This window comes from Glycine max, chromosome 10, assembly GCF_000004515.6.
Source record: "Glycine max cultivar Williams 82 chromosome 10, Glycine_max_v4.0, whole genome shotgun sequence".
Lineage (NCBI taxonomy): Eukaryota > Viridiplantae > Streptophyta > Magnoliopsida > Fabales > Fabaceae > Glycine > Glycine max.
The window spans coordinates 32,899,592-32,925,765 of record NC_038246.2 but is presented as its reverse complement, the minus strand read 5'-3'; the positions used below and the strand labels follow the sequence as shown (position 1 = coordinate 32,925,765).

Genomic DNA, 26,174 nt, shown 5'->3' with positions numbered 1-26,174 from the left:
AGGGTGGCCTTCAGCATTCAAAACAAACCCCCGACCTGGGATACATAAGGTAGCCTCAATTTCTCTAATATTAGTGGGTAACCTGCAGTATCTGGAATATGCGGGTAAGGTTTCACCCTTAGCTAGTAACACAGGTGTCTCCAGAAAGGTGTTGAGGTTGTCTGCATCAATCCTCACCAAGTGGCCTCTGACCCTGACTTGCTTTAATGAAGGCCCTTCGGAGCTGTAAAGGGTGGCATAAAACTCCTTCACCAAAGCTAGATCTATGTTGTTGTCAACTAAATTGGTGAGGCGTTTATGGAAGTTATGCCTCTCCAATTTAGCCTTAAACTCGTCCAGCTCAGTATGGTATATTTCTACCTTCCTCTCAGGTAGTATATGTCTTCCTAGAACATTATCTGTGTACCAGGTCCAAGCCTCAAAGGAGTGGAACCTCCTTGTATCATACTGAGTTGTGGGCCTTGAACCAATACTCTTTCTTTTTCTGGAAGCCATTTGTACTAAAAAAGTTGGGTGATTCGGAGTGAATGCAGCACACAGAAGGCAAAGATGCAAAAGGGAGCAGATTTGGGAAAAAGAGAGAGAAGGGAAGGCGAAAATTGTGCAAGTGTGGGTGTAACTGATGTTACACCCACTTAAGCCAGTTTCGACTTTCTCGCTTAGTGACATGGTTCACTAAGCGAGCGAGCGAGATGTTTGGTTTCTTAGATTCTCCCACTCAGCGGTTTCCCGCGCTTAGACAAATTCAAAACTAAAAAAAAATTATTATTATTATTATTATTTTTAGAAGGGGTTTGGCTTAGCGCGTGGATTGTACCGCTTAGCGAGATCTGCAGATCAGAAAACCTGTAACTCTCGTTAAGCTGGGGTCTAGGCCCACTTAGCTAAAATCATGCATCTTGAGTATAGGGGAGTGGGCATTGAGCAGATATTAAAATCGCTCAGCGCGCATACTACCGCAAACATATGAGCTTAGTGGCTAGGAATGGCCCTTACCTCAATCAAAATGAGGTTTGGCCGCAAGAAGGTCAGCTTAGCCACCATGATTGACGTTCAGCTCCATGAACTTCAGTTCTAGCTGTAAGGAATTGTGCTTGGCAACACTGAGTCGTGCTTAGCCAAGGATAAGCTGTCGCTTAGCGGAATTTAGATCGAATTGGATTAGGCTCAGCTTGGCCTTGGCTAGCTTAGCGGAATGAATTAGCCTAAGATGAAGCGGTTAGGCGCTAAGCGCTTGAGACTCATGGCTTAGTGCATGAATAATTATGCGCTTAGCGAAAGGACTGTTTTTTTATAAAAAGTTTTCTAAAAAGTTATTTTTTAATCCATTTTCCAAGAAATTGAAACCCTTATGTTTAACATTCAAAGATAGGCTGATATACTCCTATGTACAGATTATGCAACAAGTTCCCAATGATCTAATGCATGAAAAACAAAAATTACAGAAATTAAAACTGGGTTGCCTCCCAAGAAGCGCTTCTTTAATGTCATTAGTTTGACGTTTTTACCTCACTGGGTGATCTTATGTTTTGGTTCTTACCTTCAAAACCTCTTGACCTCCTTCCATTGCCTGTAAGTATACATTGTGTTCTGGAGCAGGCTTGTCTTCAACAAACAAATCAAAATCAATTTTTTGATCTTCAAAACCTAGCTCCAGCTTTCTTTTCCCCATATCAACTATGCAGCTTGCGGTCAACATGAATGGCCTTCCCAATATTACAAGGATGTTAGTATGTTTAGAGATATCCATTACCACAAGTTTGTCGGGAAGATAAAATGTTTCACTCTGACCAACACATCTTCAATTACTCCATATGGCCTGGTAATGGAGCGGTCAGCTAATTGTAAAGTCATTCGAGTGGGCATTATTTCCAACTCTCCCAATCTTCTGCACATGGAGAGTGGCATCAAATTGATACTGGCTCCCATGTCAATAAGAGCTTTTCCCACATTGACTTCTCCAATTGAACAAGGAATAGTTACACTCCCAGGATCTTTATGCTTGGGTGGAAGGATCTTTTGGATTACAGCATTACAGTTTCCTTCCACTATGATGTTTTCCTGATGAATATATTTATTCTTCCTTGTTAACATATCCTTCAAGAATTTAGAGTAGAGTGGCATCTGCTGCAAAGCTTCTCCGAAGGGCATGGTTATTTCCAGTTTCCTGGAAATATCTAAAAATCTCGCATGATGATGATCTTTCTCCTTCTTGGAAGGTACCACAGGATATGGTAATTCCACACCTTCGTCCACAGCTTTTTCACTTCTACCCTTCTTTGCAACCTTATTTTTTTCGTCTTTTGCATTTTTTTCATTCTATTTCTTTTTCTATACTTTTTCTTTTTCTTGGTCCTCCATTTCTTTTTTTTGGACCATTATTTGTTTCTCTTTTTCCTGATTCCCTTCACCTCTCCCATCATTTTTCTTAACTTCAGTACTTTTCTTTTCAGCCACTTTCTCATTGTACACCACACTTTCTTCATCCTCAACTTCCACAAATCTCTTACTCCTTGTCATCACAGCTTTGCATTTCTCCTTGGGATTTTGTTCCGTATTTGCCACAAAACTGTTGGATGACTTGTCAACTATCTGCTTGGCTAGTTGTCCCACCTGGACCTCAAGGTTTTTCAGTACTGACTCAGTGCTTTTATGATTTGACATTTTTACCTGCATAAACTGAGTCAAAGTCTCTTCCAGCTTTGTCGTCCTCTGGAAAATGTTGGGCCCTTGTTTGATTGGCCTATTCGAAGGTCCATTCTGGTCTTTGTTGAACTGGTTACCAGGGTGTGTCCTCCACTGTCCTTGTTGATTATAGGGACTCTGCTGAAAGCCTGAAAATCCTCCTTGAGTATACCCTTGTCGTTGTTGATTCCCTATAAAATGAATTTCTTAAGTGTTTTCTTCGGTGGAAATACATTGGCCTGTTTCATGAGTCTCACCACAGATGGTACAACGAAGATATTGGTGGAAATACATTGACCTGTCTCAGCCCATCTATGAACATATTCAATTGGATTGGCTCAAAAAACCCATGAGTGGGAGTTCTTCTCAACAAGCCTCTAAACCTCTCCAAAGCTTCGCTCAAATATTCATCAGGGAATTGATGAAACGAAGATATTGCAGCTTTCCCTTCAACAATCTTAGACTCTGGGAAGTATTTCTTTAGGAACTTTTCAATGACTTCTTCCCAGGTTTTCAGACTCTTACCCTTGAATGAGTTGAGCCACCTCTTGACCTCTCCTGCCAATGAGAATGAGAAAAGGCTGAGCCTAATAGCTTCGTCTGGTACACCGGCAATCTTAACAGTGTTGCATATTTCAATGAACATTGCCAAGCGTGCATAGGGTCTTCATTAGGTAATCCTTGAAATAAGTTACCATGTATTAAATGAATTAAGGAATGTGGGTAATTGATGTTGTTAGCTTGCACTTCAGGACGTGCAATGTTGGTGAAAAATTGTGGTACTGAACTACTTGAGTAATCCTCAAGGGTAATCCTCTGGTCATGCTCTTTTTCCATGGTAATGACTTTAGGTAATTGAGTGGCGGATTCCCTTGATGATGGTGAATCAGGTGATAGTAAGTCAGAGAAATGAGTCTCTTCCTCAAGAATGGATGCAACTGTTCTGTCTTGCATAAGTTTCCTTCTCCTCTCGGCCCTATTCCTTCGCAATGTAGCTTCAATTTCTAAGTCCAGAGGAACTATATTGCCTGTGGGAGATCTATGCATATACAATACTAACAGAACAACGGTTATCCAGTTCAATAAGAGAAGAGAAATAGGAATTAAGAACAAATATTAACAAAAACAATCAAAGAATAGCAAATAAAGAATAGACACCTAAAAATGAACTAACTTCCTAAATAAAAAGAAGTTCTGGCCCGGGCAACGGCGCCAAAAACTTGATCACTTCCGGCAAGTACACCGGATCACGCAAGTAGTATAAAATGGTAAGAACCGAGTATTGAACTCTCAGGGAACTTGTGTTATTTGGTAAGCTATTTCAGCAAATAGGTGTCTGGTGTGTAAAGATAAGTGTGAATATGAACAGGTGTGTAAATTATCTGTGCAAAAAGGAAAATCACGCAAGAGAAATGATGTGTGAAAACAAGTAGAAAACACGTTGGTCTTCCGAATAGGTGCCTGATGCTAAAAAGATATTCTCTATCTAACAATGCTTATGTGTTCCTATGGTGTCTCCTGAGATACTAAACCCCGATTCATCATGATGGTTTAGCCTAATCCTGATCACGCATCGTCCGCAGATTCCTCTTATTGGACTAAGCTCAACCAAGACCGCATTAAGACACACATACACAACTAAATTATCGCACCCCAATTCCTCGTGATAGTACGACAACTTAGCCCTATACTATCAAGGACTTTAGAATCAAACCAGTTTCCACTGTTGAATGACCCTAACAAAGCATGCATCTAAGTGATCAAGGTAAAGGCATATTGGAGTGAAAAGCAGATAGCACAGAGAACACAAAAAACATCATTAAATAGATAGAAATATATTTACATCAGGTACCTGCAGGGAAGATCCAACAGAGGATTTAGCTTTCCATAACTAGGAAGCCTTCTTTACAACAAAGAGAAGAACAAGATGAAAGATTGCAAAAATACAAGTGGTGAGGATGTCTCCTTCACCTCTAGGATCTCACAATCACTCACAAACTCATCTCAAGCTCTCAGAACGGCTCCTGCTTCAAGCTCTAGTCTCTGCAGATCTTCACACAGCAAAGTCTCTCTAAACTCTCTGGAACTTGGACCTTTCTCTCTCTAGAATCTCTAGTCATGCAAAGCTCTGAATCCCAGCCCAAACTCCTTTCACAAAATCTTATTTCAGGCTTAAATAAGTGGCTTTGTCCGTGCTCATGTGCTTAGCGAGATTATGATCCGCTTAGCGCACATTAGTGAATTTTTGCTTAGCGCTCTTTTCTCGCTCAGCGGATGGGCTGAAGCGTGGTGCTTGATGAGATGAAGCGGTGTGCTTAGTGAACCTGTACAACTCATCTTCTTCCAGATCCTTCCTCGTGCTGCTTAGCCACTAAGTGTTGCGCTTAGCGGACGTTCGCTAAGCCAGCAGATTGGCTTAGCGAGGAGGTGAAAAACAGAACTTTGCCAAATCGCCTAATTCACCTGAAAATGAGAGAAGTTGATTATTAAATACACAAATAGAAGTATTAAGTGTCTATTACCTATACTTAACAAAAAGTATTTATAATCCTACAAAACAACCATAAATTGGGGAAGTTTGATTCAATTTACACATGTTTTATACACAAAAGCTAGTCGTATTCATCGACTAACAATTGTCTCAGGCAAAACAGAGGTACACGGTGCTTTCGTGTGCTGCTACTTGAGATTATTAGTGGGATGAAGAACAAGACTTGCATCCACTCAAATCAGACATTCAATCTCATAGTGGAAGAAACGACAATTGAACCTAAGTTCTTGTGCATCTATCACCACCCCCCAACATTGATTCAATCCTATTACAGTGGTTCCATGAAACGCTGACCAAGCTTGCATCATTATACTAACTGAAACAGTCATACAGGGGAATTGAGGTACTCACCATGGATGATGACGATGGTATTTGAACGACGGCCAAATACGTTTGATGATGAGGTGGGCCAGCGCGTAAGGGTGAGTGACGAAGAGGGTGACCTGAGTGAGGGAAGCGCATAAGGCGTGAGTGTACTGACTGAGGTCGCGAGGCTCACTCAGTCAATGAAACACGTCATGTGACTATATGTCGCGCAAACCACGATGGTGTCGATGAAAGCAACATCGTGGAAATTGTCGTACCATAATTTGAAGATGAGTTTTTTACATGATTGTATTCGTTTTCAAACTTCATAATTACGAACGTGCCACCACGTATTATACCACAACGGTTTAGGAGGACTGATGTCGTAAAAAGATCTTTTTTTTAATAGTGCATTATCGTCATATCTCTTTGTTTTTTGCATGGAGAGGTTGTCACATCTTATCCATTTATCAATTATCTAAAAAGATTGGAAGCCGATTATTCTATCTAGGAATGGTCCACCCAATCTCCCATGCATCTCTTCTTTGTGTACAACTTACTATTGTTTGGGGAGGCCTCTCAAGTACAAATAGAAACCATGCAAAAAAATGCTTGATGGATTTTATTTTTTTTTGGGTCACCTATAGACAATTGGTTAGTCTTAATAAGACAGGACTTTGCATATCTAATCTAAGAATGTTTGACATGTTCTTGCTAACCAAATTCAACTAGGGATTTGTATAGTTATACTCTAACGAGTGGCACACTAATGTCAATGATTTTACTTAAATTTATTTTTGCGTTATGTTTATTAGCACTTGGTATGTATACAAATACATATACATAGTAAAACTGACATATATTATTTAAGTGATAACTAAAAAGACAATGTAATAAACACATAACTAGAAACGCACTACTGGAAAAATGTTATACCATGACGGTTATAAGTTACATTCAAAGATGGTTCGGTTTTGAACCGTCTTTAAATGTCATGAAAAGTCAAGACTTTTCACGACGGTTAAAAAACATCGTCTTTGAAAAATGCACATTTCTTAGAAGAATTTTAGCATACAACCGTCTTAAAAAGACATCTCTCTAAAACAGTTTTAAGCTAAAAATCGTCTTAGAATGAATTTTTTTAAATAAAAATAGAAAAATATAATTGAGAATTCTAAAACGGTTCTTTCAAAAATGAGTCATCTTAGATTAGAAAGTACACTTTCTAAGATGATTTTAGAAAGAACTATATTAGAATCATTTTTTAAAAAAATTAAAAATTGATGAGAATTCTAAGACAACCGTTTTAGAAAGTAGAGTTTCTTAGACAATTTTTCAGATAATCGTCTTAGAATGTCTATTTTTTTAAAATAAAAAAGTTAAAAAATTTGAGAATTCTAAGACAGTTTTTGGGAAAATCATCTTTCTAAGACAATTTTTCTAAGATCTGTCTTAAAATATATTTTTTTAAAATATAAAAAAAATTAATTTAATAAAATGTATTTTCTAATTATTGCTCTTAAATGTAATTCAAACTGATTCCGGATTATTATAAATAGATATGCTTCTGAGTGCTTCTTCACTTAAGCAATGCACCAAATATTATTCAACTATATAGATTCCTAAATGACTTCATGCCTTCACTCCACACAGAGAAAACAAGATTCTAACTAAGTTATGAAAGAGAGGTAGGAAGGGGAAAAAATAGCACTGATTTTGTATACTGCATGGATGAACCTTATACAAATTTGGCTTCCAGTGAAGGAAATATGCTTCTTTTCCCATTCCGCCTCCATATACATAAATGACTACCAATTAGGCCAACAATCAAAAATAATAATTTAGAGATTTCAGAACCATAAGCGTATAAAACTTAAGCAAGCCAACAACTTTAACTAAGGGAAGGGGGTTTGTTCAACTGCTATTACACCTTCCCTGCTAAAATATTTTAGTATCCAAGCATTGCCTTCTAGAAACTGAGAAAATGAAAATTACCTGAAGTTTGTTCCTCCTCATCTTAATTTAATCTTGTCACTAGCTACAAGTCCATAGGCCACACACAAATGTACATAAACAAGTAGCCTCCAATAATTGTTTAGTGAAGAGAAAGGGATATTGAAAAAGGTTATGCAGTGCAAACTACAAAGTATAAAATAATTCAAAGAAGCCATACCCACCAAATACTACAATGCACCAATAAACTTTGGACAGTTTAAAAAGATTCAGGAAACTCAATTAAAGATGTAATAATCACAACACAAGTAACGTGAGACTAGCAGACATGACTTTTTGGTAAATCTTACAAGACATGAAATTAATTTCCACCATTCTATAATTTGAAGAAAATCAAAGCTCAAGCTCTAACTGCATTTTAATTTTCAAACTATAGCTCAGTCTCAATTTGAATTATAATTTAATTATATTAAACTATAATTATACAATTAGGTTTAATTATAATTTTTAAAAATATAATAAATATCATATATAATTAATTCAGCTCAAGCCATTCATGAGTTTTAACTAACAACTTGACTTTTCAATAGCGAAGGTTGCTGACATGGTATTAGAGACTCTTGACCAAGTGTTCAGGACAGAGAATTTGACACATTATATCTCCATTATTCAAAATAAAAAAAGATAAATTTTAGCACAAGGTAAGGTGGCCCAGCCTTTGCTCAAAGCCCAAAAGGCTCATATCGCATGTTAGACATTATATTCAATTATTTATATCATTCATAAGTTTTCACCTAACAGCTTAAGCTTTGGGGAGAAATGGTTCTTGACAATGCTTTTACCCAAGAACTAGAAAAGTTATGCTATGAAATTGTTTTTACCTGTACTTAATGTCCCCTAAATTGATATCTTCAACAGATTGAAATCCATAAGTGGAAAGTGAGTGGTATTTTACCTCTGACATTGAAGGAAGTTGTAATAAGCCAAATCACGTGGCCAATTTACCAATTTCAAGTTCTTTCCACATGCAAGAGTGAGAATAATTAGTTTGATAACAAGGATGTTTCACTGTAAAATGAAAGCAACATTATTCATAAACATTACTAACCTAAATATGATATTATAGATACTAAGAGTGGTTCATTTGTTGATGACAAATTACCAAGAGGGAAAGTAGTGAAAAGTGGAACAATTGGAAATGGAGGAGTTTTCAGGATGAATTTATATATGGTGCTTATTTTGTGTCACCTGGGTATGGAATGTTAGACAAGTATCCTCAGATATCTTAAGAAGGGGGGGGGGGGAAATTAAGATATCACAAACTTTTTCCTAATTAAAAATTCTATTTTGATTTTAACCCAAAACCCAAGATTCCTTTCAAAATGAATTCCTAAGTAATTATGCAAATTAAACTTACTAAATAGAAGCAATAAACAATAATAAATAAAGGAGTTTAAGGGAAGAGAAAATGCAAACTCAGATTTATACTGGTTCGGCCACACCCTTGTGCCTACATCCAGTCCCCAAGCAACCTGCTTGAGAGTTCCACTATCTTGCAAAAGCCCTTTACAAGTTCTGAACCACACAAGGACAACCCTTCCTTTGTGTTCAGATTGTTTTACAACAAGAGAACCTCGGTCTCTCAATCCCTTTTTAGAAATAAGATGAAGAGAAGAAGAAATCTCCCTTGAAAGAGATAGATTGAACAATGGAGCACTCAAAATAATTCCTTATTGAATTGCAAGTGTATTGGCCAAGGAATTTTTAAGAGGATGAGATAATTTTGCTTTTTGAGAGGATAAGACCTTTTTGTTCTGAAAAACTCTAAGCAATTTCGTGTTCCAAGTCACATATAAATAGACCTTTGATGGCCATTAAAAAAATCATTTGACCAGATGTGACTCTTGGAAATTATTTTCTAAAATTCTCCTCTGGTAATCGATTACAAGATTTGTGTAATCGATTATAGACTTTGAAATTTGAATCAAAACGTTCAATAATTGATGGTAATCGATTACCATCCATGTGTAATCGATTACACATTATAAATTTTGAATTCAAATTTCTAGTGACTGTTGTAAACATTTTCAGCTACTGGTAATCGATTACAATCCTCATGTAATCGATTACATACCTTCAAGAATATTCAAAACTATTTTAAAAACATTTTAGGAAGTGTTTTGGCCACTGGTAATCGATTACATCCTCTGGTAATCGATTACTAGAGAGTAAATCTCTTGTAAAAACATTTTTCTTAAATTCATTGGCCAAACCTCTTGTTGTTTCAACTTGGAATTCCCTTCCTAAATCACTAGAGATCTTCTTGATGATGTATCTTGTGCCACTATATTCAGCTGCATGGAAGTTGCACGCCAATATATTCAGCTGCTCAAACTTTTATTGCGGCCTAGGCATCTGTGGTGCCCTTATTAACTCTCAATGTTGGGCCACTCAACTGTGATGTTGACAAAGCATGTTAAGTTGGTCCAACATTTTCATCTCTTTTCTTTAGGGAATTGCTTGGGGAACCCAGCATTTTTGCTGGTACACCTAGCAGTTTTCCAAAATATTGAAAATGTCTTTATGGGTATTTTCGGTTATAAATAGCATATTAGCTTTTTCATTTTTGTATTGCCTTTTTTTCATAAAATCACACTCCCTTAGTGTAACTTGCTTCCGTTAACATTGTTTTACGAGTGTTTGTTGTTGTTGGTGGTGTACGTGCATTGTTTACGAATATATGGTGAAATTTGGTGGTTTTTCACCGCCGGAGAAGAAGAGATGCATATTAAAAAATTCAAAACATATGGATTGACAATCCATATGAACCATACAGATTGTCAATCCGTATGTTTTGAATTTTTTAAAAAATTATATTTTTTTATACATTTAATTTATTTACAAAATTTGATATTTAACTAAATGTTGTATTTAGATGTTTATTGCAATAATTAATAGTTAAAAAAATTGATATTTAACTGAATGATGTATTTGGATGTCTATTATAGTGATTGAAAATTAAACAAATATGATATTTAATTGAATGATGTATTTAGATATTTATTACAACAATTGATAATTAAACAAATAGTATTTTTTTACATATGTAAATTTTTATTAAACCTATGACTTTTATTTACAATATATATATATATATATATATATATATATATATATATATATATATATGTAAAAAAATTAATTATCACAAAATTTATTATGTAAATTTGCATGTGCATTAAATATGCATTATAAATTTTCATGTTATATATAGCGACATTAATTATTTTATAACATAATTGGTCTATTAGCTCAGTTGGTTAGAGCGTTATGCTAATAATGTGAAAATCACATATTTTTGAGGAAAAAAATTAAAAAATATCCTATAATCCGTATGAGGCTTACAAAAAGGCAAAAACGGAATTTGGCATGTTATGTGGCAATATGTGCCAGAAAGTGAATTATCGTTGCATGCCCAGAGAAGAGTGCATCTTGCTTTTCTACTATATATGGCTATGATATTTGGACATTCAATTTTTTCTAATATCAATTTCATACTTATTATTTTTCTTTACTTTTTTATTACATGATAATATTACTTATAATATTTATATTTTTTAATATATATATATATATATATATATATATATATGTGTGTGTGTGTGTGTGTGTGTGTGTGTGTGTGTGTGTGTGTGTATAAGTGATATAATACGATAAAAAGAATGAGAAAAAAATAAATAAATAAGAGGTTTTATTTTATTTACATTCTAACTCTAATCTATTTACAACTTAGCTTTAATCTACATCCTACTTTCTTAAAGTAATTCCAAAAAATTGGTATTTATAGTTCCGGGATATGTTACCAATTAATAAAGTTACATTGTAAGTGCATGTAAATAATTTTATATTTACGTAGTAGGTGTTTAATTCGCCAATTTATTAATTAGCAGTATAATCCTTAGGCTTATAATACAACAGTAAGAGACAAAGGCCTTAATTCCCTTTTCCATGACATCGTGATCTTTTTTTTGCTGCAGAATGAATCTGAAGCAAGTTTGATCAATAGTGTTGTTATTGAAATATTGAAATATGTTATATTTTCATTTACAATTTGCAGTTTGATAAATATAGGACTGGTAAGCATGTTTACTCAAACAAGCAATCATAAAGAAGAAAAAAACAACTTCTAAAAGAGTCAATGAACAAAATCAGCATCAGCCTTGGTGGCAATCAGGTCATCGTCATGTTGTATCAGGGAATTTATTTCCACTGGTTATTTAGTTTACTCTATTAGAAGTTAGAAAAAAGGATTAATTAGTTCATATATCTAATGAGTATTACTAACCATTAACCAGCACGCAAAGGATCTTTCTATTGTATTAATACAAATATTATGACAAAAGAAAAAACTAAGATTATAAAAGGCCTAGAGCAAACCTGAGGAACAACATCAAATGCATCATCAGCACATAGTCTCTCTTGAAGAAGAACTCTTCTTATACGCAGGAATTCTACATAAGATTCCTCCTACACATTTGTATAGATTACATTACAATAAAATCAACACTTCTAAAGAATCTTGAATGAAATATGAAAAGCATTACAATATCATCTACAAGCCATAGAGCTACCTGCACTATACAATCTACACCCTTATGTTCAGTCCACGTGCTGCAACATTGGTACATAGAAGAATTCCATTTGAAAGGGATGTAAATGAAGCTAGTGCTTTCTCCCTGGCAAACTATATGGCAAAATAAATAAATAATCTAGTATGTAAACGGTAAGACACTGACAAAATAACTAGAAATAATAAAAACAATGCCTATTTATAGAATATTATGCTTCGATATTGAAAAATGCTGACATCCAAATGGACCAAAACTATACCTGCTTCATCTTTCCATGCAGGGGAATCAAGGAGAAGCCTTTCAAAACAGAAAGACAAGGAACTAGGACAACTCCCCTATAATCAACGCTAGCACAAGTCATGAAATATTTGCATTAAAGTCAAAATGATGCTTTGGGTATGATAAAATACTCTTCTACAGCACAAATCACATCATTAATTATCAACGTGTATCTCACATTATAATTTTTTTTAAGAGATTCTTAAATATTAATAAGGATATGTACTAGCTATGATGCCTTCTTATATGCCTCGCATTCCAAATACTGCAAACTCAAAAGGATAAGGAGATCAATATTAGCAAAGGATAAACATAAACTATATTATGCATCTATTAGTAGTACATGAAACTTACTAAATGGATTCTAGTAAGAATGTAATGTAAAATTTACATATACTGATCTAAACATGCAAATCAATTTAAATGGCATATTCAGATCAAACAACGGAAATTAAAATATTACGAGCGTACCTCCAGCCATTGCAAATTGAATGCGAAGCGGCGCACGCACGAACCTGAAAGACAGTTTTGTTCTTCCAGACCCTTACTCACTCTGAATAGATGGTGTATTTTTTTCTGAATAGAGAAGTGGGTTTGGTGATACAAAACTGAGAGCACCCCATCCTATTTATAGAGTCTGTCCATCGCAGAGCTCAACTTGTTATCAGAATGTGAGATAGGAATTTATCAGTACGTGAGATAAAGGATGGGTACGTGATTTGTTACTGAAGGTGGTTGCAAATATATTTGCAAAGATATGGGTTGAATGTGGATGGAAAATGGACCAGATTCAGAAATAACTAAATTTTCCAAAATAATAAAATATAAAAAAAACGTGCAACATGAACGTAACGTGCGCTTCCAACATTCTCCCACTTGGTCCATTTAACCCAACATCAACCATAACAAGAAACATAATATATGAGTCATGGCGATAGGTCCTCTGATGATGAGTAGTATCTTCCACGTACCACAATATATCAAGTCTCTCAACACTAGCTCTCAACTTAATGAATAAACCATATGTTTATTCTATATCTAAACCGAATGATTTTTCTCAAAATAAATAAATATGTGCACAAAACCATATGAGAAAATATCCTGAATAAGAGTTTCATTGAAAATAATAAATGTACGTACAATGAAATCACATCATGGAACCAAGTCCCATTCGTACTACATGATCCTTAAAATTCTTTGGTGGCATGCCTTTAGTTAAAGGATCAACAATCATCAACTCAGTGTTGACATGTTCAATGACCACTTTCTTTTCTTTAACACGTTCTCTTATGGCTAAGTACTTGATGTCGATGTGCTTACTTTGACTTCCACTTTTGTTGTTTTTATCCATAAACACCACAGCAAAGTTGTCACAATACAACTTTAATGGCCTAGAAATAGAGTCATCAACTCTAAGGCCAGATATGAAACTCTTCAACCATACACCATGCGAGGTAGCCTCAAAACAAGAAACGAACTCAGCCTCCATAGTGGAAGTAGCAGTTAAGGTTTGCTTGGCACTTCTCCAAGATACTGCTCCACCGGCTAACATAAAAATATAACCAGATGTTGATCTTCGTGAATCAATGCAACCAGCAAAGTCTGAGTCGGAGTAGCCAATCACTTTCAGACAATCAGTTTGTCTGTACATGAGCATGTAATCCCTTGTTCCTTGAAGATATCTCATCTCTTTCTTTGCAGCTTTCCAGTGGTCAATACCTGGATTACTTTGATATCTTCCCAAGACTCCAACAGCGAATGCAATATCAGGTCTAGTGCAAACCTAAGCATACATAAGGCTTCCAACTGCTAAAGCATATGGAATATTTTTCATGTGTTCCCGCTCAAAATCATTTTTGGGGCATTGACTCAAAGCAAGTTTGTCACCCTTCACAATGGGAGCTACACTTGGTGAACAATCTTTCATATTAAATCTCTCTAAAACTTTGTTGATATAGGTTTCTTGAGACAAGCCTAAAATGCCTCGAGATCTTTCTCAATGGATCTTTATGCCTATGACATAAGATGCCTCTCCCATATCCTTCATATCAAAGTTCTTTGAGAGAAATTGTTTCACCTCATATAGCATACCCTTATCATTAGTCGCAAGCAGAATATCATCTACGTATAATACATGGAAACAAATCTTACTCCCACTGACCTTCTGGTATATACAGTGATCCATGACATTTTCTTCAAAGCTAAATGAAGAAATGACCTCATGAAACTTTAAATACCATTGGCGGGAGGCTTGTTTCAATCCATAGATGGACTTATTAAGCTTGCAGACTAAGTGCTCACCAACACTAGATAAAAATCCCTCAGGTTGTTTCATGTAAACCTCTTCTTCAAGATCGCCATTCAGGAATGCCGCTTTCACATCCATTTGATACAATTCAAGATCAAAATGAGCTACTAATGCCAAAATTACTCGAAGAGAGTCTTTCTTAGATATAGGGGAAAAGGTCTCTCTGTAATCGATTCCTTCTCTTTGAGTGAATCCTTTAGCAACAAGTTTTGCCTTATGTCTCTCAATGTTGCCTTCTGAGTCTTTCTTTGTTTTGAAGACCCATCTACATCTTATGGCTTTTACACCAACAGGCAACTCAACGAGATCCCAAACTTGGTTAGATGCCATAGAATCCATCTCACCCCTCATAGCATTATACCACAAATTTGATTCCTTAGAACTCATGGCTTGTGAAAACGTCACAGGATCATTTTCGACTCCAATGTTGTAGTCTGATTCTTATAGGTACACTACATAATCACTAGGAATTGCTGTCTTTTTTACTCTAGTAGATCTTCTAATGTTGTTTAGTCATCTTGCTGAGGAACTTGTTCAACTGATTCTTCACCAGTTTGTTCAATATCATCATGTTGTTCCTCACAAACAACTTGATCTACATGATCACTTTCAACAGCTTGTGGAACTTCAATCACTAGTTGTCTAACACCCATTTTAACTTGAGGGGTGGGAATGACTACCAACCTATTACTTGTCCTAGAAGGTTCAGCTTCATAGTGATCCCTTAAAGAAGAAATGTTTTGAAATTGATCACTCCCATTGATCAAGTCATTTTCAAGAAACTTTGCATTCCTTGATTCCACAATCCTAGTGTTGTGGGATGGACAATAGAACCTATACCCTTTAGACCTTTCAGCATATCCAATGAAATACCCAGTAATAGTCTTAGGGTCTAGTTTCTTCTCTTGTGGATTATAAATTCTTACTTCAGACGGGCATCCCCAAACGCGTATATGTCGCAAATTGGTTTCCAACCCTTGAATAACTCAAAAGGTATCTTTGAGACAGCCTTGGTTGGAACTCGGTTTAATATATACACAGTCGTCTTAAGAGCATCAATCCATAAAAATTGAGGAAGCTTTACATTACTCCTCATGCTTCTCACCATGTCTAATAAGGTTCGATTTCTTCGTTCTGCCACACCATTCTGATCCGAAGAACCAGGCATAGTGTATTGGGCAACAATCCCATGTTCTTGAAGAAATTTTGCAAATGAACCTGGTGCTTGTCCATCCTCTGTGTATCTACCATAGTACTCCCCACCTCTATCTGATCTCACGATCTTAATTTGTTTTCCACATTGTTTCTCAATTTCAGCCTTACAAACTTTAAAGGCATCTAAAGCTTCATTCTTAGAATGAAGTAAGTAGAGATACATATATCGTGAATAATCATCTATAAAGGTTATGAAGTATTTCGGACTATTTGCATCCATGTCTGGACAACATATGTCTATATGTATGATTTCTAATAAATTAGAACTCCTCTTTGCACCCTTTTTAGACTTGTTAGTTTGCTTACCCTTAATGCAATCTACACAAGTCTCAAAATCAGTGAAATCCAAAGTACTAAGTACTCCTTCATTTACTAATCGCTTGATTCTCTCAATAGAGATATGTCCTAATATCCGGTGCCACAACATAGAGGATTCTTCATTCATAATACATCGTTTTAACCCAACAGAAACGTACATAGAAGTAGCGTCATTTTTCAATTCAATCGAATAAAGACCATCAACCAATTGACCACAACCAATAATTTCAGATTTATTTAGTAAATTAAAACCAAAGTTTGTAAAATTAAAATAAAATCCCAAAGGTGCAAGTTTAGAAATAGAAATTAAGTTTTTACAGAAACTAGGAACATAAAAAACTTTCTCCAAATGTAATTTAAAGCCACTACTTAAAACTAAGACGCACGTTCCAATGGCCTCTACATGCGAGCTCATCCTACTCCCTAAGTAGATGCACTGCTCACTTCCCATTGGCTTCCTTAGGCTTTCCATACCCTGCAAGGTATTAGAAACATGGATTGTAGAACCAGAGTCAATCCACCATGTATTATGATTCACATTAATCATATTAGATTCATAACAAACGAAAGTAAATGGTGTACCTTTATTCTCAAACCAACTTTTAAATTTGGGGCATCCCTTCTTCATGTGTCCTTTCTTTTTACAGAAGAAACACTTTGACTCCTTTTTAATTGTTGGTTGAGTCGGAATCCTTCCTTTATTGGTGCCTACAGACTTCTTCCTATCCTTTCCAGAAGTAGAAGTAGTCAAATTTACCTTCTCACCCTCTTCCATTATCAATCTCTCCTCTTCTTGAACACACATGGTCATCAATTCATTAATAGGCCATTTATCCTTATGTGTGTTGTAGGAGATTTTGAAGGGTGTATACTGTTGAGGTAGGGTGCGCAAAATGAAATGTACCAGGAAGGATTCAGACATGGTAACTTCTAGGGTTTTCAACTGAGTCACTATGTCCCTTAAGCGCATGATATGTTCACGCACACCCCTCATTCCAGTAAGCTTAATGGAAGAGAATTGCATAATGAGTGTGTTAGCAAGCAACTTCTCAGAGGTCATAAACTGTTCATTAATGGCTTTCAACAAATCTCCGACCTTATCATGTTGGTCAACTGAACCCCGAATACTAGCGGATATGTTGGTTTTTATGAACATAACAGAGAGACGATTAGATCTCTCCCACTTTTCATAAAGAGCAACAGCATCAGGTTCACTAGTTTCAGTAATAGCCGGTGGCTCATCCTTCCTTATAGCATAGTCAATATCCATCCAGCCCAAATGAAGGAGAACTCTTTCCTTCCAAACCTTATAATTATCACCTTTTAAAATGGGAAGGTCACAAGAAATATTCATAGATTGTGAAACTGCAAACAAACACACATGCTCATTAAGAAAATTTGAGACTAAACAAATGCCATGTTTTGTCAATGCAAATCATGTCTCAATATATGAATCTAGTGACACAAAACTTGCCTTTGGGCTAAAGTCCTACTCAATTAGATTCATCATGCAACTTTATGATAAAACTATTAAATCATGTTCTTTTCCTTAATTCATGTGGGTAAATTAAGAAATATAATTTAATATTTTATCCTAATTAATCATACAAATATAACAAAATTCCAGTGGGTAGATTTCATCACATTACATATGATTAATCACAATTAATATTTCTAATGTGATTATAAATTTAGCATATAATTTTACTCAATTAAAGATGTTGTGGCTATTCTCTAATTTAATAAAATTATATTAATCACTTAACATTCAAAAATAATCCTTGCATAAACATACTTAATAATGCAAATGTGCTCAATATTGAATCATAAAAATTACATGTATACCAATTCAAAATAACATTGCATGTATATTCATTCAACATGTAATAAACTCTAAAGGATCAAATCCAATGCATACCAGTATTTAACATAATATTGCATGTTCAGCATAACTTAGAGACACACAATTTTAAATAGTTTGTGCATAAATGATTTATCCTTCAGAAGTTACAAATATACGTGAACTGCACCTAGTAAACAATTAAATTGCAATAGCTTAGCGGCAAAAGGAGTCCTTTCATGCTGTAGGGCAAGGGTTCAAGACCAACCTAAGGTGTTTTCATTTCATTTATACGTTCATTTTAATTAATTAAAAATGAAAACAAGGAAGAAAAAGCTTCCACTAAGATTTGAATCCACAATAGAGAGGTAATATAAACCACATCTACCACTAGATCAAGTCATGCTTTGTTTAATATTGTTAGTTTAAAATGTACATTAACAATTCCAAGACAGTAAACAAAACACACACATCTTCGTCTTCAACCTCCAGCGGGGGGTCATAAAAAAAATGATTATTACCTCGATTTCGAAAAACCCACACCATTATATACATTTTAGACACCCAAAAAATACGTTTTAAATCATAGAAAAATTATAAAACTTATATCATTCCTAATTTTGATGTTATTTTGAATTAATGAGCCTTAAAACATAACACACATATACTCAGAAAATAAACTCCGCATAGGAACGACCCAATAAGCAAGACAGAGGTACAACCTGGCTCTGATACCAAATGTAAAATTTACATATACTGATCTAAATATGCAAATCAATTTAAATGGCATATTCAAATCAAACAGCGGAAATTAAAATATTACGAGCGTACCTCCAGCCATTGCAAATTGAACGCGAAGCGGCGCACACACGAACCTGAAAGACAGTTTTGTTCTTCCAGGCCCTTAGTCACTCTGAATAGATGGTGTATTTTTTTCTGAATAGAGAAGTGGGTTTGGTGATACAAAACTGAGAGCACCTCATCCTATTTATAGAGTCTGTCCATCACAGGGCTCAACTTGTTATCAGAACGTGAGATAGGAAATTATCAGTACGTGAGATAAAGGATGGGTACGTGATTTGTTACTGAAGGTGGTTGCAAATATATTTGCAAAGATATGGGTTGAATGTGGATGGAAAATGGACCGGATTCAGAAATAACTAAATTTTCCAAAATAATAAAATATAAAAAGAGCGTGCAACGTGAACGTAACGTGCGCTTCCGACATGTAAGACTTACAATGTGAAGTCTTGAAGGTGTTTTGGAAGATTCTGGATGTTTTGATAATGCCGAACCATTTTTTTATTTTTTTCTGCTCAAACTTCAACCCTCACAGGATTCCTCAATCCTGCCTTAGCAAGCTCTTCAATAGCCTCAATTTGAGTAGTAGAGAACAGACTAGTTCTCTGAAGCTTAGGCAAGAGAGTAATAATAGAAGTTATATGCTTCTAGAATCCCATACCTAAGAGTCTATCAGCCTCATCCAAAATAAAAATATGAAAGAATAATCAAAATAATGTCAACTGGCTAAAATAGTAAATAAAAAAAAGTCAAATCAAATACTCTATTTGGAATATTTTTCCAACTTCAACTGGATCACATAACTTTACAGCATCAAGTCATTAATCTGTGTCCCTCTACTAATGTATGCTTAGAATAGAAGACCAAGGATCTTGAAGCAAGATGCAACAACATCAACCAAATCCAGTACCCTATTGAACATTTTCCTTAAAAATAATTTCTCTCTCTCGAAATCAATGACACAAGTATTCAGGGATGCGCATATTCTATAAATTCGAATAGCACAATGCTTGCATTGTTCAAAGAAATAATAAGAGTACACAAGAACCTGGTGAGGCTTGGGATGAGAAGAGGAGCGGCATAGAATCTCGACAAGAGGAATGACAAAAGCTAGGGTTTTGCCAAAACCGGTGGCAGCGTCGACGGTGACATCCTTAAAGCTGTAGAGCAGAGGAATGGTGGCAACTTTGACGGGGGTGCAGAACTTGAAGCCAGAGTGTGATAGGGCTTAGAGAAAAACACGTGCTCATTAACGCTTTTTTGGGGAACTCTGAATCCATGGATGCGTGCTGGATGCAGGTGCGGGAGAGGAAGAGGAGGCCAAGGAGAAGGAGGGTGCAGAGGAAGAAGAAGCGAAGGAGAAAGAGACAGGGGATGGAAATCGAAGAAGATGTGGTGGGATGTAGGGTTTATGGAGAAGAGGGCAGGCACGGGTGAGCTACGAATTTAAAAGGTGACGCGGTGGAAATTTTGTAATTAGAGGGAGCAAAAATCACAATGACTTTACGTAAAATCGTCATGGTTTTCATTTCATCTAATTACAAAATTGTCACTGCGTCACATTCTAAGACGATTTCTCATAACTGTCTTAGAATGTGTATCGTAAAAAATATTTTTTTAGTAGTGACGAGATGCGATTAATATCTTTAAAACAAATATGGCTCATGAAATATGAAATTTAAAAACAATTTAATATATATATATATATATATATATATATATATATATATATATAATTAAGGCCATGGTTATTAAAATCATGATTTAACTTGTAAAAACGTACAAGTTTATGATTCCACATGCCTTCACGAGTTAAAAATTGTGAGTAGAATCGCAAATCGAGTAGAATCGATAGTAAACTCAGTAGAATCGGACCAAACTCGGAGTTAAGTCATGAACTTCGGTTTTATGTTATTTATAGGATCATACAAAGAGGAGAAACCGCTTGCATTAAAAGAAGATGACTTAGTTTATGTGATGTAAAACATGAAGCTGAAAAGTAAACAAATAAGAAAAATTGTTACTTGATCTTCCATTTGAAAATATGGAATGATGATGAGTGGATAACATAAGAGGGAGATCATATTTTTTATGAAGACAATGTCCAAGTTGAGCAACATCTAGGTGAAAGTGATAGTAGAAGCAATATTAACTTGGTTAGAGAAAGTTTAAGTGATCCAACTTTGAATGCATTTGATATTGACAACTTGGTTTTGAATGACAATGTTAAATATCACTTCTCAACCAAAGAAGAGCTTCAAGATGATGGAAATGAAGATGATGGTGGTGGTGGTGGTGATATTGGAGATGATTTAATTAGAGGATTGATGAACAATTGATCTATTTTTATGTTTTTTAAATATTTTTATTTTAAGAATTTATATTTTATATTATATGAATTTATGTTTAATTGGGTGTGAACTATATTAGTTTATTGAGTTATTGCTAAAGTTTATTATTTTAATTTATTTTTGGGTTGAAATATTTAGTTACAATTTTATATATAAGAATATTAATATATTCTACGAGTCGAGTTTACGGACCTCTAGAAATTTACATAATCGAGTTTGACAAAGGCAAATCAATATGTGATATAATGTCTTTAAATAGAAATAGTTCCACGTTAAAAGTTAATAAGTAAGCAAGAACCCTTTCAAACATTCAAAAAAAAACAATACTAACTTGATAAAAAAAAAAACCCCTAATTGTGTCGCCAGGTTCAAAGCCTACTCTATCAAACCCGGATATGAGACCCAAATAAACGTTACTTGTGCTGTTGCGCCTAATTTGCTCAATAAATTTTAAGAATAATTATTAGGACGGTTATAATGATTATAAGTAGCGGGTGTATTTTAAACCGATATTACAATTGAATTCTACATTTAATACTTGGGCCTATTTTACTTATATATAGAGGATGGAAAGTATAAAACCAGACACAACAAACAAGATCCCAGGTGGCAGAAGGTATCATACACAAGAATTAGAATGGCTCGTTCACTTGTCTCAATCATTTTGCCGAAAGTTATTCTTGCAGCCATGATTATCGTTCTATTTTCACATGGTATGTACACAAATAAATTTCAAAACAGCTATAGAGATTTATTTCTGCAATGTTTTTTCTTATAATTTTTTAATTTTCCTTATTATATATTATTCATAATTTCGATTTTCTACTATCCATAAAATTAATGCAGCTGTGAGCAGCCAACCGACCTGTCCTTTTACTCCTGGATCATGCAAAAACACTGAAGGCTGTGATGCCCATTGTAAATTCTTAAACTATGAGAAAGGGATATGCATCATACTCTCACCTACATATTCCAAGTGCTGTTGCTCCTAAGATATACTTATGAACAATTTCTTTTTCTGAGAGTTTTCTGCATGTGGTTCCAAGCAAGTAATGTGTTACTTTGGAATAATTATTAGCTTCAATGTTGAAAATAAACAAGAGTTGTTATCGAGAAATTGAGATTCATCCATTTTATTTCAGGAAATATATCAAACTAGCTTCTCAATTATAAGTATATTTTTTAAATCAATAAACGACAATTTATAATAATTTTTAAGGGAACTAAACGTTGATTTATTTTTATTAATATAGTTCTTATTATTTGATTTTAAAAAGTAAGACGATATGGTTTAGCAACGTGGGAAAAAAAATGGTTGTTACTTAATAATTTTGAGGACTTGGATAATTATTTTATAGTTTCAGAGATTAATATAATCGCGATATTAATGTTTATAATTTCAGGAATTTAGTTTTTACTTGTTGTTATACCCTCTTTTACTTACAATTGTACCACTCCACTTGTAGAAAAATATGAGCAAAGTTTAATCTTAAATTTAAAGGTAATTAAGCAACATTAAAAATAATTAATCCATGTTCAACAATTGATAATAATAATTATTGAATTAATTTTAATTTTGAAATATGTCCTTTTTTTATAAAAAATTTACAGTAAATAATAAAGTATCATATTATATATAAATAAATAATTATATTAATAACTTGATATTAAATATATTATATACAAATAGTGCACACCATAACTAACCGACGATTCGATTGAAACCAAGTAAGGAGAAAATATTGATTTATTATCATTATTATTATTACCAAAAGCTGGTATATATGGTGAACATATATTTCCAAGAAAAATAAGAATTAGAAGAAGAAAAATCAGTGAATCTCGGTTTCTCACACATAATATTAATAGAGATGGCAATTGTTTGTTAAATATAATAACATAAATAACATGTTTGATTCAAGTACTTATTGTTAAGATTAATAATATGAATTCTCTTTCTCAAAAAAAAAAATGAATTCTCAACATTTTTTATTGTAGTAATCATTAAAAAATGGAATATATCAAATTATGATCATAGTTTCTTTTTTTTTACAGCAAAGGTCATTTAGTTTCTTAAAGTAATTTAATAAACAACTAATTGTAATTAACTACATTTTAATATAATTTGATTATTTTTCATTTTATTCCCAAAATGAAAATCATAATCTTTTAAGTGTTGTATCTCTTGACAATAAATAAAAATATGTAGTCAATCAATCATCAATCAATATCTATATTCAATATCTATATACTAAAACTGAAGTATGTGGGATATACTAAAATGCCAATGGTTGAGGCTGTGACACGTGTCCCACTCCAGTTAACAGAATTGGAATTTTGGAAATTTTGTAGGATGGACACGTGTAGTTTTATTTTTTTTTCCTATACGTTGCCATTTCTCCTTCTTCAGTCCATCATTTTTTTGTTGCCTTCGCCACATGTCGCTTCCTAATTGGCGGATTTAACGGCTGATTTAATTGCGCTTAATACTCTTTCTTCTCTCTCCTGAGTTTTCTCCATACGTTGCCCTTCCTCCTTCTTCACTCCATCATTTTTTTGTTGCCTTCGCCATTACTCTTTCTTCTCTTTCCTGAGTTTTCTCCATTATTACGTTTTCTCTCTATGTGTTTTCTCCCTCAATTTTCTCTTTCTCCATCTTTCTCTTCTGAATCTTCTTCTCTTTTCCTTTTATTCTTTTTGTTTCTTCCTTCATGCAGGCGATTCCGGCTCCATGCCCGCAAGTTGCTGAGGACGAGTTTTTACCGCAACACATTGATCTCAGGTATTTCCTTTTTTTTTTTCTTTTTTTTCTTTCACGACAGCTTGATATCTAATTTTTTTAAGCTTCCTTTTCTCTGCGAGTATTTTCCGCTATGGCCAAAGAATTTGTGAATGGCTTTGTTCATCAAAACGGCATCGCTGTCATAACCCACAATCCCCCCAAAGGTATTTTCTTCTTTCTTTTTCTTTTTCTTTTTCTTTCACTGCAGCTTGGTATCTAATGTTTTTTTTTTGTTTTTTTTTTTTTGTGGTGTTGTTGATTTGTTGTTTAAATAAGAAAATCTTCCCATATTGCATAATGGGAGGAGAATATCTGTTATTTTGTTGTCTATGCATGAATATGATGGGAAGGGAAACATCACTTCTCTCCTGAGTTTTCTCCCTTATTGTGTTTTCTCCCTCTGTGTTGTATCCCTCAATTTTCTCTTTCTCCATCTTTCTCTTCTGAATCTTCTTCTCTTTTCCTTTTATTCTTTTTGTTTCTTCCTTCATGCAGGCAATTCCGGCTCCATGCCCGCAAGTTGCTGAGGATGAGTTTTTACCGCAGCACATTGACCTTAGGTATTTCCTTCTTTTTCCTTTTTTTTTTCTTTCACGACAGCTTGGTATCTATTTTTTTTAACCTTCATTTTCTCTGCGAGTATTTTCCGCTATGGCCGAAGAATTTGTGAATGTCTTTGTTCATCAAAACGACATCGCTGTTCAGATTCAAAATAGGAAGTAAATTAAGTGACTGATGAAATTTCCAAAATAGGTACTTGCATACAAAGAAAATTGGTACTTCCATGAGGGTCACAGATGATTAAAGTTTAATTTCATTATTTAATCTCTTATTCTCTTTCAGGTATTATACTATACAATAGTGTTTTTTTTTTAAATAGGTTTTCTTTTGCATTATTAGACTGATTATTTGTAATAACCATGATCAATAATCAACAGGGAGATTCACCAGCATAGATACAGATTTAAATGTCTTGAAGAAGAGGATAGAGACGCTGCATTTGTAATAACCTTGAGTTCTTTTGATAAAATTTATGTTCATAAACCTTGGACGGGTTGCTAGTGTTCTTTTTCCTATTACTTTATTCTTTGAAATTAATGTTACTATTATTCAATATTTGATGCATGCCCTTATACTGCAAAATTTGTGTGTAACTGCAGCACATCAGCCTATTAAAGAGATATTAGAAAAGAAAAAAAAAAAGGTAAGCGGAACAATCTGTGTATATGCATGAGTACCTTTGATTAGTTTACAAATATGAACCTTAATACAAAATATTTTTCTTAAGCGTAACAATCACTTAAATTTATATTTAATAAAAAATATTAATCACTCTTAATTTGAAAAAACAAGAAAATCAATAAATGAGAAGATAAATGACATGATAATTTTATGAGTTTAAAAAAAACAGTTCCAAAATCCTCATAATTCTTTGGTCTCTTTTAATATCTCTTTTGGGATATCAAAAAAAAATCAATGAGAACATAAATGGCCTGACAATTGTATTTTTTCCAAATTATGCGTGTGTATGTGGGAAATATTTTGTTGAACAGCAGGAGAACATATTAAGGAAAAAGAAAGAGAGCAAATGTTAACCTTTGTAGTAGAAATGGAAAGAATTCAACTCCTTTTATTCATTAAAAAATAGTTTGAAAAAAATACAATTAATTTTTTAATACTTTTTTGAGTATTTTACTTTTTAATCTTAAAAAAAATAGCTGAACTAATCGAAACGATACGTTCTAAGTCCACTTATCTACGTTTTTTATAAAATCAGATCTTTGAAAAAAACAAACTTGGTTCGGCTATTATAGGGGTCTCATGTGCTGGGCTTAAAATCATATCAGAGTGTGGACAATATTCAATATTTAATCCATTTGATTTCATGTTACATTACATTAGTAGCTACTTTCGGTATCTTTAAAATTTCCTTTGTTATTTTGCATTTCTTTTTTTTATGCATATTTTGCATTGAAGAGAAGACTGAGTCTCGGGCCTAGCTACCTACTCATTAAACTGCTCTACTGAAGGAATAGAGTCTGGAGGTGCCACCATCTATAAACTCTGTAATAAGATAATCTGCCCCTGATGGATGCTTTGAAGAATGGCTTCAAGACGCTGAAAATCTGCAGAAGCTGGGGCAGAAGGAGTTGC

General features: G+C 34.2%; 1 pseudogene; it reads right to left on the bottom strand.

Moving 5' to 3' along the window:
* Window positions 1–1,033: 1,033 nt before the first annotated feature.
* On the bottom strand, window positions 1,034–21,928 carry LOC100792989 (DEAD-box ATP-dependent RNA helicase 18-like; annotated as a pseudogene).
* Between the last annotated feature and the right edge of the window lie 4,246 nt (window positions 21,929–26,174).